Here is an 11,349-nt window from a genome sequence, read left to right as displayed (position 1 = left end):
TCATTGTAATAATTTTTTCTTTAGATGTTTGTTAAATGAAACAAATCAAAACTTGTACTAATAGCTTCTTGCTTTATGATTGTAGGATTAACCTATAAAAATCATATCTTGAATTCAGATATGCAAAATAATCTGTTTTTAAGTTACAGAAATGTGTCTGTGGAATATGGGGGTGTGGTGTGTGTGTGTGTGTGTGTGTTGCAAGAGTATGTGTGTATGTGACCATTATTAAAACTGGAATCTACATTCATAAGCTACTACATTTTGCAAATCATTTTATGTCTCATCTGTTTTCTTTTCAGTTATATTTTTGTTTTTGAATGCCAAAATTAAAAATGGGAATTATATCATCTTTTAAACTTAAAAGTAATTTAATACAGCTATAGAGTACATATAAAATTGGTTGCTTGTTTATTATTAGACACTGACTACTACTAAAAGATACATCTAAAACTATTCAGGGACATTTTTCCATTTCTGAAAAAATAAATTATACTTTATAACTTCTTTTGTATTTCTCTGTATTTTCTGATTTATTTCATTGTCTTTGATAAATAAAACATGCAGTTTTGTTTTGCTAATTGAGCGTCCTATTTTTTGTTTTCTCTAATTCATTTTTTTTCCCTACATAGAATTTTTATTGTTGATTGAAGTCCCTGTGTTATACCCCTTGAAGTCAAACTAGCATGGGGTAAAGAAAACAAAATATTTAACTTAGTTGCCTGATTTGGAATTTAAAATTAAATTAGAATGTATTTATGAGAAATGGAATCTCATGCTAGATCTCTTCTTTATCGCATATTAAGTTTCTATCGACCTGTACTTTGTTTTTTGTGATAATTTTTAAATTAAGCTATCGTACATGGTAATTGTAGATTACTAGATGAGCTATCACATCACTTTATTAAAATGTAACATTTTAGTTTTTGTGGTATTTATCCTTGGTTTCTGAATATGGATGTGTCACTTTTGATCCAACATCAAAACCTTCATTTTTTGTTTTGGTCCCCCCCACCTTCAAATCTATAAGGTTCAAGTGTACATGTTAACTGATCCCCTATAATTGGTACAATTCAGTGGTAGCCGTAAATCTCATCATCCAATTGGGCATAGAATATTATTTTTAAAACCTTAACATTCTCTTCCAGATCTGTCAAATTCTGCATACTTCCCTTCATTTCCTGTGAGCTTGGATAGAACAGTTGCTGTTGTGTTTTGGGGATGCTTAACTGCCTTTGCACTCTGTCTTAAAGTTTGAAAATCAGAATCTTTGTTAGGGTGTCTAAATAATTTTTGAATGAATGTGAACAGGGGCTTGGAAATTAATGCAAATATTTATTAAATTATTTCTATTTGAATAAGCTAGTTAGGGCTAGGATATTATGTATTCATGAAATCAACTGAATTTAAGGTAAAAATACATTTTTCTGTATAGTGTGTTCAGGATTGAAATTAGGAATTTAAAATTGAAAGACAAATCTTATTATACTCAGTTAAAATAAAAATCTCTCTTTAAGAGAAAAAATACTAATCTCTATCTAGCCTTTTATTTTGAGTCTGTGAGGTATATCTCCCATATCAACCTGTTAAGACAGTAATCACTAATACTTCCAGCAGAACCGTCCACAACAGGAAAAGTGAAATCCAAAAAGTGCAACTAGAGAAAAAAAATCAGGGTTTCTTAATTTAACATTTTTCTTTTCAACTGGTTTGTAGTCCCCCAAAGCACAAAAGTAACGAGAGTGCATCTGATGCTGTATTTAACTGGAGTGACATATGTCCTGAGTTTGCTCAGAAACAGCCCTATTTCTGTTTTCTCAGCGTAAATAGTGCCTCCTCTCTCAAAAGTGTCCTAATTTGGAGAATAAATTACATGATCATCCTATATATAACTGTACTTTTTACTGAGAAGTGACTGCCTAAATCCACTGCCCTTGGAGAGAAGGACCTGGAGTATTAGGTCAGCAGCTAATTTTTGTCGTGGCCTTTCCTAAACCCATTTGTCTGACCTATAGAAGATGCACGGGATCTTTTTTTTTTTTTTAATAGAAGTTGTATTGGAATGATTCCAGCTTATGGTAAATAGTAAACAATGAGCTTTTATATTTTAAAACTGCTGTTAAATGTTAATTTTAATTGTTTATTCTTCAAATAGTCATATGAAATGTTAGCGTATTTTTTAAAATCTCATTCTTGATAAAATTAAACTGTTAGATGATAATGTGCCAATTATTATAGGAATGTCCTTGCCCATATATAAAACATGCTGACATATGTTTTGCTTATTAATAAAGTTCTATAAGATGTGGAAATGTGAACCTGTGCATCCTTTTGAAAATCAGTGTAAGATTCACAACATACCGCCATCTTAGCCTCACAAACTGTTTATATGGTATACCTTATTTGAGATGAGAACAGCTGGCATGGAATTAGGTTGGAGTGTGGAACAGTATTAAACTTGTCACAGGAGATGATTGCAGTTTAATTTTAATACATGCCAAAAAATCAGCTTTCTGGAATTTATGTTCATTGCTACTTTATAGAATATCAGTGGTAACCATAGGTCAGACCTCCCTGTGGGCTTATATTTTCATTCGGGACATAAGACCTAGAATGCAGAAAACTTCCTTCAAATTATTTAGAAGAAAATCAAAAAGCTCATTCCATACTTGATAAAAATTTTTAAAAGTGTTTGTTTTGAACTCAACATGCTTGGTGGTTTTAACTTTTCTTTCTTGGTGTTTTCAGCTTAGCTTTCATTCTTTTTGTTTTAAGAGATTGAGCTTTTAAAAGCTACTTGGTTTTCATGAAAACCATTAAAAAAATCCAGTAGCTATATAGAGTTTACTTTTTAAAAAAATATTTATTTATTTATTTGAGAGAGACTGGAGGGAGGCGCAGAGGGAGAGAGCATCTCAAGCAGACTTCATGCTGAGCGCAGAGCCCAATGCCAGGCTCAGTCTCATGACCCTGAGATCATGACCTGAGCTGAAACCAAGAGTCAGACGCTCAATCAACTGAGCCACCCAGGCTCCCCTAGAGTATTACTTTTTTAGCAGTTGAGATTATGGAAAGCCAAAATCATACACTTTTGGTTTCCAGAAATTGAGAGGTAGCTTCTCTCTCTCTCAAACTTGCAAGAAGCGTCACCTTATTACTTTCCCACTCCTTTCGTGTTTGTTTTACTTAGATCAACAGTTTACCTTCAGTGACACAAAAAGGGATATTGGTGGCTGGCCTTACAGCATAATATCTTCTTTTAGCTTTACCAGAAGCATAGCAAAATCACGTAAAACAAAAGTTTAACCAAAGTTCAGAAATTTGGAGGAGGCTCTGCGCTCAGATTATGAAAAGTAGCAGATAACCTTGTTGGAAAGTATGAGCTCTTTGGAGATTCAAGAACAGTACTTGTACCTAAATCCCTAGTGTGGAAATATATTTATCATTCCTTTAGTTTCTCAGCCATCTGAATTCCTGCATGGTGATTTGGTTTGGCTATGCTATGCAAACTATGGGATTTGGGCTTAAAATTTTAATTTTCATCTTATTCAGAGATAAGACCTAAAGACTTTTTTTTTTCATCAAGTTGGCTCTGTGCCTAACATGAGGCTTGAACTCATGACCCTGAGATCAAGTCACGTGCTCTACCAACTGAGCCAGCCAGGCACCCCAAGACCTAAAAACTTAATTGCTAGTAAGCATTGGTGGTGGAATGAGTATTAGTATCACTTCCTAAATCCAGCTTTTAAAATGACCAGCAGACTGTGGAAAACAGGATCAGTTCATTGAGAGTTAGGAACTTCTAAAAGATAAGTGAGTCTTAACATTTCCTTAATCCAATGGGATCTTCAGGGAGGAATTATTATTACTTATTTTTGTTATTTTTATTTATTTTAGAGGGGGAGAGGGAGGGGAGGGACAGAGGGAGAGAGAGAATCGCAATTAGACTCCAAGCCCAGCATGGAGCCCTTGGGGCTTGATCCCACAATCCTGAGATCATGACCTGAGCCAAAATCAAGAGTCGGACACTTAACTGAGCCACCCAGGCGACCTCCAGGAATGAACTCTTGATTGAGTGAATCTTAGGACCTCTCTTCAGAGCTAGGATTGTTACTCAAAATGGTGCATTATAATCAAGTGGAAGTTTGGGGGAAATTAACATTCTAGCCTCCATTACCAGAGGATCCAATGCAGTACACCTGGCCTGTGACAGCACATTTCCTTCCCCTAGTTTGAAGTTCGGGGATTTTGGTCTAGTGGGAATCCACGGATTCCCTTTTTCATCATTGTGTGCTCTCTCTATAGCTAGGTGCTTGTACATAGGTGATGGGTAGTTACGTTAGGCTCAACGTGTCAAGACTTCTTGCAGGCAAAGGGAAAGGCACATAAAACATCTTAAAGAGTTAATGAGCATTTCTTGAGTTCTTTATGACCTCTCTGAAGGAGAGCCTTTCTGGTTTTCGTGCCTTTATACAGACAACCTGGCTCTGCAGGGCAGTGTGGGAGTGTTGTGACAGAAGTGTTTGTTGGTTTCTCCATAATCCTGTAAAGTGAGCAGAATTGGATTAATTTTCACACAGTTGATTTTTCCTACCTCAAGAAATGTAACTTCTTTCCACTAGCACCTCCCTTTCTCTATCCTTGAGGAGCCTCTGGATTATTAAGAGAAGCAGCTTTATGTAATAAAAGACTGGTTTTGGAGTCAGATTAACTAACCCTGAACTCAAATAACCAACTTTCATGCAAGCACAGGCAATTTGCTTAACCAAAGCCTCAGTTTCCTCACCTGTTTGTTGGGAAACACAGTATGTACCTGAAGATGAGGTGAGAATTATGCAAAAGAAAGAGACATTATGACATCTTTGCTCAGTGTGTTCCCTGACCAGACTGCCTGTGTCAGTAGATGCTTTGAGGATTTGAAATAAGCCCTTGCCTGATGTGGACCTTGCACCCGCCAAAAAGGGTGATTTATATAATAGCATCGTGCTGACCTAGGGTTGGTTCCTTATATCTTGTATCTTSTCTGCAGGAAGTRGAATCAAAGCAAAAGTTTCTTTTTRTCTGTCTATCTATCTATCTGTCTGTCTATCTATCTATCTATCTATCTATCTATCTATCTATCTATCTATTTTTTATGTTAGTCACCATACAGTACATCATTAGTTTTTGATGACAACTGATTTTAAGGGACACAGTCATGCAAAGGGGAAGGGAGTTGCCTGTTTGACAAGCAGTAAAGCACTCCAGCTGGTGGGGAGTGTGGTAGCTCACACAGATCTTTCCAGGCCAAAGTGTGGAGGCCCCAAAACCAGTCCCTCAGATCTTCACTGTTGAATTGGGATGATGTTTCTTTTTACAGGTATCCCCCGCCTTTTGAAGGTTCACAGTATTCCACTTCACGTTCATGAAAAACCTACACTGGTTCTTGTTTTCGCTAACTGAAAGAAATTCAAAGAAGACTTTTGCTTTACTGAAAAAAGGTGAAAAGCAAAAATAGCACTCAGCGTTTGTTTTGCAGTGCGCTGGGACAGGGGCAGTGCGCACCCCACGCTGCTTCCCCTGACCTGCCCTTGAGCATCTCAGCAATCAAGCCAGCAGAGCTCTGAGCTGTGTCTGGGAGCATCTGTCTTCCCGGATTTGTTTTGTGCATTCGTTAGCAAGATGTGTCCTAAGGTGTTAGAGAAGCCAAAGAGAGATTTTTGGGGTCTAGGAGTGCCCAGAAATAAATGGCAATAAATTTAATGATAATTGCTTTCATATAGATCAGGGGTAATTGCTTCACGTTACACCCTTCGGCTTACGAAGGTTTCCTGCAATGCTCTGCTTTCGGAGAGCAGGACAAACCTGTAACTGGCGCTGCATCGCTGTTGCTCAGGGAGCCTGGGCTCTGAAATCCTGGTTGAGAAGTGATCAGAAAATAGTTTGTGGGCAGGTTGTTTCTGATTCTAGGAATTCGAGGACTCACCAGCTTTCTCTTATCATCATGGGTTCTTAATCTTGGATTTATTTTCAAAAATGTCTATTACCTTGCAAGGGAAATACTTAGATGGGAATTAGGTCTCCTAGACTCTACCCTGATCATAATTGGGTCCATTAAAAATTTTTGAGTGCCGAAGGGATGGTGCTGTTGCCCTCACAGGACATCCATCTACCCTATTCATTTTTCCACCTTCAAAAAGAGCTTGAATACCATCTCTTTTGGGAAGGTCCATTCTCTCTCATCCTCTCACTCTGACCTGGCCCTCTTGGTTTCCATCGCCCTGTGTATTCTTTCTGTCAAGGCACAGACGACACTGCATTATCATTACTGACTTGGGTGTTACTGTCCTCAGTTGTAGATGTTAAATCTTACCCAACTTGGCACGCCTCCCCCACACTCAGTACAGCTCAGTAAATTGGAAGGATGGGTGGGATGGCTGCCAGTGCCAGGCTGAGTGCGCCCCAGGGTCCCTAAAATACTTTCAGCCCTTTAACCCAAATGGAGGGGGATTTATACACAGGAAAATGTGCTAATGTGAGGTAGGGACAGAAATCTCAGGTCTGAACTGTTGCTCTCTGGGAGGACCAGGGCACCCTACACTACAGAGGTGATGCCGGAACTAGAACTTCTAGAGAAAAAAGGAGTGTGCAGCTATGTTTTTTTTATTTTTATTTATTTATTTAAAGATTTTATTTATTTATTTGACAGAGACACAGCGAGAGAGGGAACACAAGCAGGGGGAGTGGGAGAGGGAGAAGCAGGCTTCCCGCTGAGCAGGGTGCCCGGTGTGGGGCTCGATCCCAGGATCCCGGGACCATGACCTGAGCCGAAGGCAGGTGCGTAATGACTGAGTCACCCAGGTGCCCCATCTATGTTTAAATGTATCACCAACGGGCGCCTGGGTGGCTCAGTCATTAAGCGTCTGCCTTTGGCTCAGGTCATGATCCCGGGGTCCTGGGATCGAGCCCCGCATCGGGCTCCCTGCTCCGCGGGAAGCCTGCTTCTCCCTCTCCCATTCCCCCTGCTTGTGTTCCTGCTCTCGTTCTCTCTCTCTCTGTCAAATAAATAAATAAAATCTTTTTTAAAAAAATAAATGTATCACCAACATTTTGTATTTTACCATCTCTTGCACAAGGCTCTGCCTTTCTCGATCCTTCTTAGAAGGAAGTAACCGTTTTTCCAGTTCTCATGGCACTTCATCTGAGCCTCTTTATTGTCCAGCCACGTTCCACTGTGTGGCACACTTACAGCATTCATGCCTCATCACTTCTGCTCGAGGCCAGGATCCATGCCTGGTGTTAATTCCACAGCCTTCAGTGCACCTGGCGCTTGAAAAAGCAAGCCTGAGGTTTTCCACATGTCATTGTGAACCACTCACTTTGCCACTGCACATAGTACTGACCTCAGAACTTAACAATGGTGCAGGCACCCTCTTCTCTAAACACACGGTACAAGAAGTATACAGAATAAATTGTGATAGTTCTTTTTCACGTATCTTCCAATTTTTTCTTCCTTTCCAGAAGTAACCACTGTTACCTATTTATTAAATACTCTTACAGGCTTTTTCATCATAATGTTTTACTAGGATGGCCCTGTCTTCTGTGATGTCAGTGGAACTTCTGATTTCATCTAAAGGTGAGCTGGTCCCAGGTACAATGTCTGAGACAATGTGCCTTTTTCTTTATATTCTGGGAGGCAGCTCTGGAGATGACTGCTTCTTCCTGAAATGCTCTTACTTTGTTTTTCCTGAGAAACCAAGGTTTACTTTCTTGGTTCTTTAGTCTCTAGGTGAGGGATGGCTTGTGGCTTCCGGGCCTGTGGGAACTGGGCTATTCCAGGTTCTGATATTTGCAGCTTTTAGATGTCCTGCTTTCTGATCTTCCGATAGGTCTATTTTTGGCAACAAGTTCTCTGGAACCAGGTTATTAGGAGGAAGGGGGTCAGAGTTGACAAGAATATCCAGGCTGGGTAGGTTTAGGGAAGACCAAAATGATTCTGGGTTTAAAATTAATTTCCCTTGTTTCAGGACCAAAACTGTGTTCCAGGATATGGCAGTCACTGTTCTCTGGCTAAACCAACAGCCATTTACCACCCCTCCTTCTCTCTTCCCCAATTCTTCCTTTCTTGAACTGAAGTGTGACATCTGGAGCTGAAGCAACTATCTTGTGCCACTGAGGCAACAGTTGGTAGACTAACTATGAGAGCAGGAAGGAAGGAGGAGCTTGATTTTGCTGACATCACGGAGCACTGCATAAGACTTGGACCTGCCTACCTTCTAACTTTCTGCTCAATGAGAAAAATAATTGCTTAGTTATTGTTAGTTAGGTTTTTGTTACTGATATTTAAGAATAATTCAAACTGGTATAAGTATAACCATCCGTTTCCCCAGAAGAGCTGCTCAGGTCATCAGAAGCCACCAACATGAAAAAGGAGTCACAAGACTTACCTGCGCACAGGAGGCACTGACCATCCAGGCTCCTTGCACTTGGTTTGCTGATTGTCAGTCAAGTCAATGCAGTGGCAATGTGTAAGCAGTGGGTTTCACATCTGCTTTACTCATGCCTGCATTCTCTTTTTTTCTCCAATTGGGAGTCCCATGGAATGACTAACTTCCCAACAGATGCTTCCAGAAATGGCCTCAGTGAAAATGTCAGCAGCCACAATTCAACGACTATCCCCAAGATCATTCGATGCTATCCACACTGCCCATCAACAAAACTTTGCCAGGGGAAGCAGGTGCCATTTGCAAATTACTGCTTGGTAAAACAACAAATGAGAATGACCCAGGTGCAAAAGGGCACTCCCTTTTGCAATGATCCAGCTCCCAAATGTATGATATTGGTTTGTATTTTCAGAAATGAAACTAAGTCTGATTCTTTGGAACCAAGGAGATTTCTAGGTAGAGAGCCTGCTGCTTAATAGGCCCCCAAAACACCATCTCTCACCTGCCCTGAGTTCTGCCCTCTGGTCTAGTACAGGATAGATGACTCTGAGATTCATTGGCTGTTCACACCGGGAAAGTTTGCACAGACACTTCCTAATAATGTGTTTGCAATGGTTATGTACAGCTTTGAGCATTGCTTTGCCCTTCCCCTTACTGTTAGTTGGAAATATGTATTTTTCTCACTCCAGACTATTCCCCAGAAAAAAATTCTTTTCTCAGAGAAGAGTTAAAGAATATGTAATGGAGTCCTATAGAAATAAGACTGAAGGTTCCAGATTCTGAAATTGATTGATCAACTCTGTGTAGCAGAATGCAGAAGAGATGTAGAGAACAAAGTCCGGGACTATTTACACCTACTTGTTAACAGTGATTACCTCTGCCCCTCTATCCTCTCTGTTCCTACCTCCCTTACTTCCTGCCCTTTCTCCCCTTTTCCCCTCCTCTCCCTTTTACCATTTCTTTGCTAACATAAACCTAGTTTGTCATTGTCTGAAGTCAAGAGTAAAAGACAAATATAAAAAATTCTGAAAGAGAAATTACTTGTAATGTGAGCTCCATTCTGTGTGTTAACTTCAGCCATTTGTTTACATTTGGCAAATCTCTGGGTCCTCAAATTCTAGGAAAATGTTTCTAATAATGCTAATATTTTACAATTTGTGAACTAGAGTTTTGTTTTTTGTTTTTTTTTTTTTAAAGATTTAATGTACTGTTGGAAGATGGGGGGACATTCCTCCACCACTTTTGATGTTTCTTCCATGTGGATGAAATGTAATTATTTAACTCCTGACCTCTCTCTTTATTAGCTCTTCCTTTGGGGAGTAATTTATTTGATAGGTAAATTTGAAATGTAAATACCTAGGTATGTTCTGCTCAGCTTCTCTTCTTCCTCTGGGGAGCTAGCAGGTCACAGGAGTTCCAGCTATGCTCTGTTCTTCCAGGGCAAGCTCTGCTCTGCCCCTGCCCAGGGAAGGAAGTCTAACATGACTGGGTAAGGTACATCTGCCTAATTCTGGAGTTCATTTAATTAAACTATGCCCTCCAATCTAGTTTTATCAGCAATAAAGTTAATATTTTAATTCTCCATGTTCCACTCTTTTGTTTTATAGCTTACATATATATAACCCAGGTGGGAAGGAGAAGTGCTTTATTGGGATTTTCAGAAACTCAGAATATACATCACACTATACTAGCTGTTGACTAGATGTCTGATTAGCTGTCTTCAATATACGAGACTTAAGTGCAAGACTATATGAATTATTATACTTAAAGTCATTTATTTGCTGCATATTTTATTTTTCAAATTTTTATTTAAATTCTAGTTAGTTAACATACGGTGTAATATTGGTTTCTGGAGTAGAACTTAGTGATTCATCACTTAGATGACACCGAGTGCTCATCATAACAAGTGCGCTGCTTATGAAGTCTTTTAGTGGAGGATTTTTGGACAGATCCAGCAGACAAAATCAGTAAGGACTTACTGAACTCAACACCATTGATCAACTGGACATAATTGACATCTATAGACTACTTCATCCAACAACAACAGAATACACATTATTCTCAAGCTCACATGGACCATTCACCAAGAGAGACCACATTCTGGGCCACAAGGTATACCCTAACAATTTGAAAGAATAGAAATCACACCACATCTGCTCTCAGATCACAATGGAACTAAATAGATATCAGTAACAGAAAGATAACTGGAAAGTCCTAAAATTTGTGAAGCTTTAAACAACATACTTCTAAACACATGGGTCAAATAAGAAATCCCAAGAGAAAGTTTAAAATATTTAGAACTAAATGAAAATGAAAACAACTTATCAAAAATTGTAGTGAAAGCAGTGCTTAGAGGGAAATTTATGACAATACACATATTAGAAAAGAAGAAAGAGCTGAAATCAATATTTTAAGTTTCCACCTTATGAAACTAAAAAAGAAGAGTGAATTAAACCCAAAGTAAATAGAAGAAATAATAATTAGAGAAGAAATTAATGATATTGGAAAAAGGATATCAATCAAGAGAAACAATGAAACCAAAAGCTAGTTATTTGAAAAGATTAATAAAATTGATAAGCCTATATATAGCCAGGCTAAGAAAAAAAGAGAGAGGACACAAATTACTAATATCAGAAAGGAAGGAGAAGAATCCTTACAAATCCCAAGGACATTAGAAAGATAATAAAGTAATACAATGAATAGCTCTATATCCCCAAATTTGATAACCTACATAAAATAGACCAATTCCTTGAAAAAAACAATTTGCCAAAACTCACACAAGGAGAAATATCTATTAAATAAATCAATAATTAATAACTTCCCAAAACAGAAAGCACCAAGCCAGGTGGGTTCACTGGTGAATTCTACCAAACATTTAAGGAAGAAATTATACCAAGTCTCTACAATTTCTTTCAGAAGATAGAAG

At 38.6% G+C, this 11,349-nt stretch overlaps 1 long non-coding RNA gene and 1 other non-coding gene across 2 annotated transcripts; one reads left to right on the top strand and one right to left on the bottom strand.

Moving 5' to 3' along the window:
- Positions 1–3,595: 3,595 nt before the first annotated feature.
- On the bottom strand, positions 3,596–3,666 carry TRNAQ-UUG (transfer RNA glutamine (anticodon UUG)). Its single transcript has one exon. It is a non-coding gene; the product is annotated as a tRNA-Gln (tRNA).
- Positions 3,667–7,050: 3,384 nt separating this feature from the next.
- LOC112826918 (uncharacterized) lies at positions 7,051–10,005 on the top strand. The gene is made up of 2 exons (XR_003209078.1): positions 7,051–7,615; positions 8,007–10,005. It is a non-coding gene; the product is annotated as an uncharacterized lncRNA (long non-coding RNA).
- Positions 10,006–11,349: the final 1,344 nt, after the last annotated feature.

The sequence above is a fragment of the Callorhinus ursinus genome, unplaced genomic scaffold, assembly GCF_003265705.2.
Source record: "Callorhinus ursinus isolate GAN/ISIS: 27379988/994484 unplaced genomic scaffold, GSC_fseal_2.0 scaffold7, whole genome shotgun sequence".
Lineage (NCBI taxonomy): Eukaryota > Metazoa > Chordata > Mammalia > Carnivora > Otariidae > Callorhinus > Callorhinus ursinus.
Note: the sequence above shows the minus strand (reverse complement) of the source record. Positions and strands in the feature narration are given on the sequence as shown.